At 41.1% G+C, this 10,710-nt stretch overlaps 1 pseudogene; it reads right to left on the bottom strand.

Annotated features, from left to right (window-relative positions):
• Positions 1–4,737: 4,737 nt before the first annotated feature.
• LOC102834996 lies at positions 4,738–5,393 on the bottom strand (annotated as a pseudogene).
• Positions 5,394–10,710: the final 5,317 nt, after the last annotated feature.

Genomic DNA, 10,710 nt, shown 5'->3' with positions numbered 1-10,710 from the left:
TCATCAATACCAAGAAATTTGGAGATCCATATTTGTGCTCATTCCAAAGAAAGGTGACCCAATGAAGTGCAGAACTCATCAGACAATATAATTAATATCACATGGAATCACAACAACAACAAAGATACTTAAAAAAATGGCTGTAACAGTATAGTGAAAGGGAACTGCCAAAGATTCAAGCCAGATCAACGTGTGGACCAAGAGATATCGTTGCTGATGTCAGATGGATCTTGGTTGAAAGCAGAGAATACCAGAAAGATGTTTAACTGTGTATTATTGACTATGCAAAGGCTTTTGATTATGTGGATCATGACATGCTGTGGACAGCATTATGGAGAATGAGTATTCCAGAACACTTAATTGTGCTTACTAATTGGTCAACCTGTATATAGAACAAGTTATTCATATCAAACAAGGGAACACTGTTTGGAATGGTATATGCCAGGGTTGTATTCTTTCATCATGCTTATTCAGTCTGTATACTGAGCAAATAATTTGAGCAGCTGTATTATATGAGGAAAACCGTGGCATCAGGCGTGGAGGATGACTCATTAACAAACTGCGATATGCAGGTGATGTAACCTTGCTTGCTGAAAGTCAAGAGGACTTAAAATACTTACTGATGAAGATCAAAGACCACAGTCTTCAGTATGGGGTGCACCTCACTGTAAAGAAAACAAAAATCCTCACCACTGGACCAATGAAATGCATCAAGATAAAAGGAGAAAAGGTTGAAGTCGTTAAAGACTTCATTTTGCTGGGAGCAAACATCAACATTTAGGGAAGCAGCAGTCAAGAAATCAAACGATGTATTTATTGCATTAGGCAAATCTGCTGCAAAAGACCTCTTTAAAGTGTTGAAGAGCAAAGAAGTCAGTTTGAAGACTAAGGTGCACCTGACCCACCATGGTATTTTCAGTAGCCTCATATAAACACGAAAGTTGGACAATGAATAAAAAAGACCATATAAGAATTGATGCATTTGAGCTACGGTGTTGGAGAAGAATATTAAAAGTATGTAGGAATCCCAAAAGAACAAATAAATCTGTGTTAAAAGAAGTGCTGCCAGAATGTTCTTTAGATGCCAGGATGGCCACACTTTGTCTATTATTATCGGGAGGGACTGGTCCCTGGAGAAGGACATCATGCTGTGTAAAGTGGAGGGTCATTGCAAAAGAGGAAGACCCTCAACATAACTGATTGACACAGTGACAGCAGCAATGGACACAAGCATAGTAATGATCATGAGGTCGACACATGACTGAGCAGTGTTTCTGGCTTGATCTGGAAGCTCAGCTGAAACCTATTCAGCTAAGCTTGATCCTGCTGGTATTTAAAATACTGGTGGCACAGTTTACAGCATCACAGCAATTTGCAAGGCACTGTATTATGACAAACTGACAAACGCTATATAGGACACAGTGAAATCACTCTTATCATTTCTGAGACTAAATCTTTGCCAGAGCAGACAGCCTCATCTTTTTCCAGCTCAGCGAATGATGAATTGCCCACCTTGTGTTTAGCAGCCCCATGCCTATAACCTATAAAGATCCCTTAAATATTCTATTAAAATTTCCTTAAATATTCTATCTAGCCTAGAGAGTCACATCTAGGATTGCTAACTAAGGGTCACTACAACTGTCCATTGTTCACTAAACCAAATATATGAGGCATTTGAGCCGTGGTGTGACTTCTTTCTTTCTTTTCTTTAACTTAACAGGTACACAAGATTGCTTTGTACAATAGTACTGGACAAGTGAAAAAACTCTGAAATCATTTTCCCCTAAGGAATGGTATGAAAAAAATTATATCTCCTCATAACTGATGAAGTCACTTGTAGGGAGTCCTGGTGTGGCACTATAGGATAAGCACTGGACTGCCAGCCTAAAACCTTACCATTGTCAGTTCTGAGGAGCAATCTACAGTACTTCTTCCAAAAAATATTTGTTTGTTCTTCTGAAAGAACATGGTACTATATTCTTACCTATACCATAATTCAAAAGCATGTTCCATGGACTTCTTTGTTCATTGTCCATATTTCACACGCATTGGAAGCAACTGAAAGTACAATGGCTTGGGTCAGGTGCACATTAGTCCTCAAAATGACAGCTTTGCTCTTCAACACTTGAAAGGAATCTTATGCAGAAGATTTGCCTAAATCAAAACATCATTTGATTTATTGACTGCTACTTGTATGAGAAAGGAGCTCTGGTAGCGTAGTGGTTACGAATTGGGCTGTGAACTATAAGGTTAGCAGTTCGAAACTACCAGCTGTTCCGTGGAAGAAAGATGAGGCTTTCTGCTCCTGTAAAGATTTACAGCCTCGGAAACACTGTACAGGGTCACTATGAGTCGGAACCGACTCCACATAACCACCACCACTTGTATGAGAAAGAGCCCTGGTAGTATAAGGGTTATGAGTTGGGCTGCTAACAGTCGTATTAGATGGTCTTCCTTACAGGAGTATGGATAGTGTCTTATCACAAGGTCGGCAGTTCCAAGTTCATCAGCCACTCCTTGGAAACCCTATACAGGGTTGCTATGAGTCGGAACCGACTCAATGGCACTTAACAAACAACAAAATGTCCTAGAGTCATAGTTTGTACATTCCACATCCTGATTATTAATGGATGCTTGCAGCTGTTTTTTCTCATTTTGAGTTGTGTCTCATCAGCAAATGAAGGTCCCCAAAGCTTTGCCCCATCCACATCATTTAAGGTCAAGTCTTTGAGGAGGCACTTCTTTGAGTAACTTCCAACCTGGGGGGCTCATCTTCAATCACTATAGCAGACAATGTTCCACTGCTATTCATAAGTTTTCCAGTGGCTAACCTTTCAGAAGTGCTTTGCCTCTTCGGAGCTCTGCTGAAATCTATCCACCATGAGTGACCCTGATGGTATTTAAAATACTGATGGCATAACTTCCAACACACAAGCCACCACTGTATGACAAACTGACAGATGAGTGGTGGAATTCTGTTAGTTAGGACAGGTTAGATGTAGCTGCAGTAATAGAGTCCCCAAATCTCAGGGAAGTTTTAAAAGTCTCTTTCCTCCTTATGCTACAGTTTGAAGATCAGCTGGAGGTTCTGCTGTTACTGGCCACTCAGGGTCATTAGTTGCTGTGCCAGTGGAGAGAGTGCTCTAGAAGATCTTACTGTGGTAGCTAACTGCTCTGGCACAGAAGTGACTCATGCCCATAACTCACTTGACACAACTTGTCTTGTGGCCTGAGCAAATGATGAGGAGATTCAGGTCATCCAGTCTTATACTATGTCCAGGAAAGAAAAAACCAGAAATATTTGATGAAGACATAAGTGAAATGTCAGACTTTAACTTTTGTAATGTATTTTCACATTCTCTCAAATTATGACATCTTTCCTTTTTTATTCTAATTCCCTTTTTACACTATGATCAACCACATGTCCTGCATATTACTACTATTCATCATCCAGAGTCCACTGCCAGATACTGTTAAAGAAGAATGTGGCAAAGGCACACCAGTTCTTCTATAAAAAAAGATATTCAGAAAAAATACCTGCTTAAATACTCGTATTGAGAAATTCTCTGTAACAATCATGGTCCTATGTCAAATTTTGTTCATTTTTACAAATTACGAAGCATGAGTGAACTATCAGTTAACTGTTATTAAATCTTCACACTATAATTTAACTGCAAATGAACACACACGTGAATTGCCATTATAAACTGCCACAAAATGCTTTAAAGAACTTAAATTACTTTTATTTGTTTTATCACAATTTTAGAAGACAGAAGTCTAAATCAGGGTTTCAGCAATGACAATTCATTCTGTGGGCTTTGAGTGAAAAACTGTTTCATGCCTCCCTCCTAGCTTCTAGTGGTTGCCAGCAATCCTTCGTGAGCCTTTGCTGGTTAGAGATGCATCTGTCTCTCTTGTCACATGGCATCTGTCTTCCCTGTGAGCTCCACTCTTTCTGTGTCTATCCTCTTTTATAAGACCTCAGAAGGGAGTAGGATTAAGGCCTATCCTATTCTGGTATGACTCTGTTAACTAATAACATCTGAAAAGAAGAACCCTATTTCCCAAAACAGGTTATAGTCACTGATGTAGGTGTTAGGATTCAATTTATCTTTTGCGGGGACATAATTCAATCCATTATATAGATGTAGATAGATTGATGGATCGATTGATAGATAGACTTGGTGGTACTGGAGAATAAGCGCTGGACTCCTAACTACAAGGTTGGTGGTTCAAGTTCATCAGTGGCTCTGTGGGAAAAAAGATGAGGCTTTCTGATCTTATAAAGATTCAAGGTCTTAGAAACCCTATATAATGCCACTATGAGTAGGCATCGACTTGGTGGCAGTGGGTTTGGTTTGGGGTTTTATAAATATATATATATTTTATAAATATATATACTATATACACATATATAATTTGTTTTTAAATTTCCCCCTAGTTTTTCATGGAATATAGAAGTAGTGTGGCTGTCAGCAAAAGAAAATAAAACCTTGTTCATACTTTGCCTGTATTTCCACAATCAGAAGAACTAGGAAAAATAGATGTTGATCAAGTTCACCTTAGTTAGCACAGACAGATCTGGCAGGCAAATCAAAGGGAAGAGACCAAATGCCCAAATTCAGGGGCAATCACCCTGAATTTTTTTTTTTTTGGGGGGCGGGGAAATGCAACAACTTTATTAACAGAAAAGTGTAATGAAATTTCTTGAAAGCTTAAAAGGAAGGAGGCACAACTTTAGACACCTCCCCTCAAACGCAGGACCAAGTGCAGGGTAGATTCTTTCTGGATGTTGTAGTCAGACAGTGTGCGCTTGTCTTCCAGCTGTTTCCCAGCAAAGATCAATCTCTGCTGGTCAGGAGGGATGCCTTCTTTGTCTTGAATCTTTGCTTTGACATTCTCAATGGTGTCACTGGGCTCTACTTCAAGGGTAATGGTCTTACCAGTCAAGGTTTTCACGAAGATCTGCATCCCTCCTCTCAAAGGACTAGGTGCAGGGTGGATTCTTTCTGGATGTTGTAATCAGACAGGGTATGTCCGTTTTCCAGCTGTTTCCCAGCAAAGAACAATCTCTGCTGGTCAGGAGGGATGCCTTCTTTGTCTTGAATCTTCACCTTGACATTTTCAATGGTGTCACTGGGCTCTACTTCAAGGGTGATGGTCTTACTGGTCAAGGTCTTCATGAAGATCTGTATCCCCCCTCTCAGACGAAGGACCAGGTGCAGGGTGGATTCTTTCTGAATGTTGTAGTCAGATAGGGTATACCCATCTTCTACCTGCTTCCCAGCAAAGATCAATCTCTGTTGGTCAGGAGGGATGCCTTCTTTATCTTGGATCTTTGCCTTGACATTCTCAATGGTGTTATTGGATTCCACTTCAAGGGTGATTTGTAGTCAGGGCATTCTACATAAGGTCAAATAATTCTCTTTTGGGCTTGGGAGTTTTCCCTTATTCCATTAATTCTATTATTTTTTCAAACTATAAAATAACCCCTCTCCTGTCTTACTGGCTCATATAGTATCTCCTAAAGAATTAAAGAAGGAGCTCTGGTAGCATAGTGGTTACAAATTGGACTGCAAACCTCAAGGTCAGCAGTTCAAAACTACCAGCCATTCTGCAGGAGAAAGATGAGGCTTTCTGCTCCCGTAAAGATGTACAGCCTCAGAAACCCTGTACAGGGTTGCTATGAGTCAGAACTGACTCCACGGCACATAACCACCACCACCACCACCACCAAATAATTAAAGGAGTCCTGGTGTAACACTGTGAGATAAAACACTGGGCTACAAGGTTGGTTTGAGCCACAAGGTTGGCGGTTCAAACTCACCAGGCGCTCCTTGGAAACCCTATACAGGGTCACTGTAAGTTGGGACTGACTTGACAGCACTTAACAATACCGGCAACAACAACAAAAAGCTAAAACATTTTGTCTAAGTGTGGAATAATTAAAGTCGGGCTTCCCTTTGTATGCATGCTTGCTTCTTTTGCTGCTTTTCTTGAAAGTTCTCCAATTATACTTTATCACTGCTGTTACCTGTGGTTGAGTCAACACCCAACACATGACGACCCCGACTTATGGTGACCCCATGTACAATGGAACAAAATGCTACCTGTACCATTCTCATAATCAGACTGCTGTGATCCCAAGGGTTTCCACTGGCCAACTGTCAGTAGCTCCCCAGGACTTTTTTCTTACTCTTGTCTTAGTCTGGAGGCTCTACTGGAACCTAGCACGGACAGACAAGTGATAACTACACATGGTGTGCATTGGCCAGGAACTGAACTGTAGTCTCCCTCATGGAAGGAGAGAGTCTACCACTGAACCACAAATGCCCCAAACTTCTTATGAGGTTCATTTACAGTGAGGAGATAACTACTGAGCAGTCAGCCTCTAGGCCAATTAGGAAACTCATCCACTGAATCCCCAAGCCCTCCGAGAGCCCAGGGGTCACTGTGTACATAGAATCAAAAGAGGCTAACACTCCTGCCACTGCAACTCTCACAGGGGAAGGGGGCTGCATTTGGGGTGGAAAAAAACAAAACCTGGAATATCTAGTGCTTGAAAGTCTCTGAGCACAGATTTGAAATGTTTCTCTTATCAGAAAAGCACCGGAAACAAGTGGTAATTGATGTGTTTATAAAATAGAGCTCTGGGAAAACCCCGCTTTCAGAAAGAATGCAGGAACAGAAATTCCGCCAATCACGGAGATCCTTGCTCTGTTGGGTACTTGGCAGCTACATGCTAGTACTTTAATCCCGGCTTCAAAGTGCCACCCAGGTTCAGCTCCAAGGCCTGCAATTACTGTGTTCATTCATGAGAGGCATCGTGCCATCTTCGCAGCAGGCCAAGACTCCTGGGAGAATAAGGCAAGCCAAAGAATGCAGAACACCTAGAATTCCCTTTAAAGATACTAATATCAATCATGATCTCTAACATTTATTCAGAGGTGTTCTAAACATTTTACATTTATTATCTTATTTAGTCCTAATCACAACCTATGAATAGTTACAGCTATTTCCCCCATTTTCAGAAGAGGAAATATTGCCTTCTATCAGCTGAATTTTGCAGACATTGCTCCTTTTTACAGCAGAGTGAAAAGCTGGGGTTTTGTGGTGAGACCAAAACCAAAAACCCACTGTCCTTGAATCATTTTCCTAGGACAGTGTAGAACTGTTCCATATGATTTATAAGGTAGACTGGCTCATCTTTCTCCCACGGAGCAGCTACTGGGTTTGAATCACCAATACTTAACCTTCAGCCCAACACTTAACCTACTGCACCACCAGGGTTTTTTGTAGTCAGACCACTTGCGATCACATCAAGAGTTACCATTACTGATCTGTGTTGGCCTAATGGCGGCGCGGGGCGCCGGGTCGGGGTCGGGAGCGCGGGCTGGCCTGGAGGTGGCCCTGCAGAAGCTGGCCCTGTGGTGGAAGAAGGTGTTGAGCGCCGAGGAGATGGAGCTCAAGCGGCGGGTGGCGCCATCGACCCTGACGTGTTCAAGGAGAAACAAAGGCAACATCCCACTCAGTGGAGCCCCAACCCTGGCAGAACCTAGCTGGCCAGAGGATGCCTAGACAGCCCAGTGCCACGAGGCTGCCTAAGGGGGGAGGTTCTGGGAATAGCCCCACTCGGGGCAACACCTGAAACAGGTGCCTCCCACACCATACACAATTCTTCCACTGCCATTCTCAGAGCAGAGGTCCCCAGTGGTTCCTAATAAACCTTTTTGGAAAATGGAGGGAAAAAAAAAGAGTTACCAGTACTAACTACATGACCTCAAGGAAATGATTTAACCTAAGCCTCAATTCCCTCATCTGTCAACGGGGGTAGTTAACACTCACTCCATATGAGTATTGTGAGGAGTAAAAAAGATTAAAATATGCACAGCATTTAGGAGAATCACCAGTATATGGTAAACCAGTTAATCTCACAATTCTATTTCTATTTCCGTTTTACATAACTTCACAGGAGCAAATAGCTAGTTAAAATATATTCTCGTACTATGCCTCGCTTCAGCTACAATTATTCATTCTTAAAAAACAAAGCCTTTGGCATGTAACCAATGCCTGAAATTTCTTCCAAAAGCTTTATTCCAGTTATCATGTTGTTATTGTGTGCTAGCAAGTTGATTCTAATTCATTGTGACCCTAGATGACAAAATAGAACTACTCCATTGGGTTTTCTAGGAGGGTCTTGGTGTGGCACTGTAGGATAAGCACTGGACTTCTAACAGCAAAATCCATGGTTCAAACCTACCAGCTGTTCCTTGGAAACCTTACACAGGGTCACTATGAGTGGGAACTGACTTGATGGCACTTAACAACAACAATCTTTATGGAAATAGATTGTTTCCTTGGAGGTCTTTCTCCCTTGCAGCTACTTGGTGGTTTGGGTGGCCAACTTTTCAGTTAGCAGCAGAGGACTTAACTACTGTGCAACCAGGGTTCCTACTGTTATCATAAAGACAATTAAAATAAATAATTAGGTTAATGCCAAGGTTATGCTCTCTGAGTATGAGTTATTTCATTAAGTCAATGTTTTTGGTTATTTGGTTTGATAGACTTTTTCCTCTATTTTACTCGACCAATTCTCAACTTTAGAGAACAACTGTTTTTTTGTTAAGTGCCTTAAGTTAGTTCCAAGTCATAGCAACCCTACGTAGGGTTTCCCAGGAGAAGCTGGTATGTTTGAACTGCCAACCTTGCAGTTCAAACTGTCCTCGTGGTTCAGTGCATTATCCTGCAGCACTACAACACGATATTTGGCCTTCCCAAAACTCATGGCTAGCACTATGAGGATATATGCACAGGTCAAAAGCAGCAGAGGCAGCTTAGAAGCAGAGCTTATTGTTGTTGTTAAGTGCCGTCAAGTAGGTTCCAACCCATCGCGACCCTGGCTGGTTAGGGTTTCCAAGGAGCACCTGGTGAGCTTGAACTTCCAACTTGGGGATCAGTGTGACTTTGCAGTCCAGCGCATTAACCCACAGTGCCATACCAGGACTCCAGAAGCAAAACAGGCGTACTATATTCATCAGACCACCACAGCTGCCCTCCTGTTTTTCACCTCTAGCTCCTTCTTTTCCAAACTTCAGTTAAAAGCTGGGTCTCTCATCACATTTCAGCCAGATAAGAATGCAAGTTGTTTAGGGCATCCTGAGACCTGTTTTAGTAATATTATGATAGTGTCTGTATTTCAATTATGTGGGTTGTTCAGAGAACATTGCCTAATGTTTTAATACCATTAGCGGCAAGAGGAAAATACTCCTTTAAAAATATCAGAAGCAGCTACCGTTCTGAATTTAGAACTACCATGGCAAAATGGCAGCATCAATGGGCTCAAGTGTGGTAACAATTGTGAGATTGGCCAAGGAGTAGGCAGTGTTTCATTCAGTTGTGCATAGGGTTGGTATGAGTCGGTACCAACTCAATGGCATCTAACAACAACAACAGACAGAAAGGAGTATTGGAGAATGTGAGCCAATTGGCTATCAGGTGTAAAGCTTTCCGGTCACAGCATATTTACTGTTTCTATAAAATACTGACATCAACAGAAGCAGTGGTAAATTGTTCAGTCCACAACAGATTCACGACACGAGTCTTTCGTCATTTATTAATGTCAATGGTTGGTATGAAATGCAGGACCCAGATCCTCATGAGGGGCCCTAGCTTCCTCTGGCACAAATTACACTGCAAACACAGGCCAATTGTCTTAAAATCTTTGCCTGTGGTCATAAGGAGACTTGGTCAGAAAAGGATAGATAAATTTAGCTTTTCTATCTTTCTCCTGGGAAACAACAAAGAAACAAAATGCAATTCAAAGTATCTGTCCTGCTAAAGGGAGGTAAATAATACTAACTCAAATACTCTAATTCAGTGATTTGCCTTTGGCTACTTTAAGGAAGTGGGCCTATTTGAGTACATGTCATATGTGTGTGATCTATGAAAATGTACTGATCTATGGACAGTGTAACATTGGGGATAGAGTAAATGTGTTTTGAAATCACCTCCCACCCAGACTGTTGATAAGTGAAAAGAAAGCAAGGAAGCATGCTTTTCCTTAATGAAGTGAGGTTATCAACACCATCAGCATTTGTGGATAGTTTTCAGTGTCTGACTATGCACAAGTAAGTTGGACAGTCCATGATATTTTTAAGCACAGGCTTGAGAATACTTAATAGAGAATACTTAATTCAGAGACAACCAAAGTGCAGGTGGAATATGAAGACTTCACAGTTCATCTCCAGCTTGAGATTCTATTGTTCGACTTTCCACGAAATTTAATATCAAAGTCCAAGTGCCTACTCGTTGGCAGTTAATAATTTAATTATGAAAGCACAAATGAAGCAGGTATCTCTAAGATTTTTAAAAAAGAATTAAAAATAATATTGACAGTTTATAATCTTGGCTTAGTTAAATTTTATATAATAAGGAAATAAACAAGAGAATTGATTCAGGGCTAAAACATTCAAAGGAGAGTTTAGGGAAAGAGTGTTAAAATGAAGAGGCTACTATACAAAAAAATGTTAATTGAGTTTCACTTGAACCAGGTGGAATTTGGTCATCTACACCTCTGACATTGGCTTGGGGTGGGGATAATACCTGTATGAGGCCAGATGACTTTCTGTTTGTTTTTTGTTTTTTTAAAGATTTACCTCTCTTGGGTAGAAGGCAGACACTGTATTTTGGGTCAATTTATCTTTCTCTTAC

Source organism: Chrysochloris asiatica, unplaced genomic scaffold (genome assembly GCF_000296735.1).
Source record: "Chrysochloris asiatica unplaced genomic scaffold, ChrAsi1.0 scaffold00143, whole genome shotgun sequence".
NCBI lineage: Eukaryota > Metazoa > Chordata > Mammalia > Afrosoricida > Chrysochloridae > Chrysochloris > Chrysochloris asiatica.
Note: the sequence above shows the minus strand (reverse complement) of the source record. Positions and strands in the feature narration are given on the sequence as shown.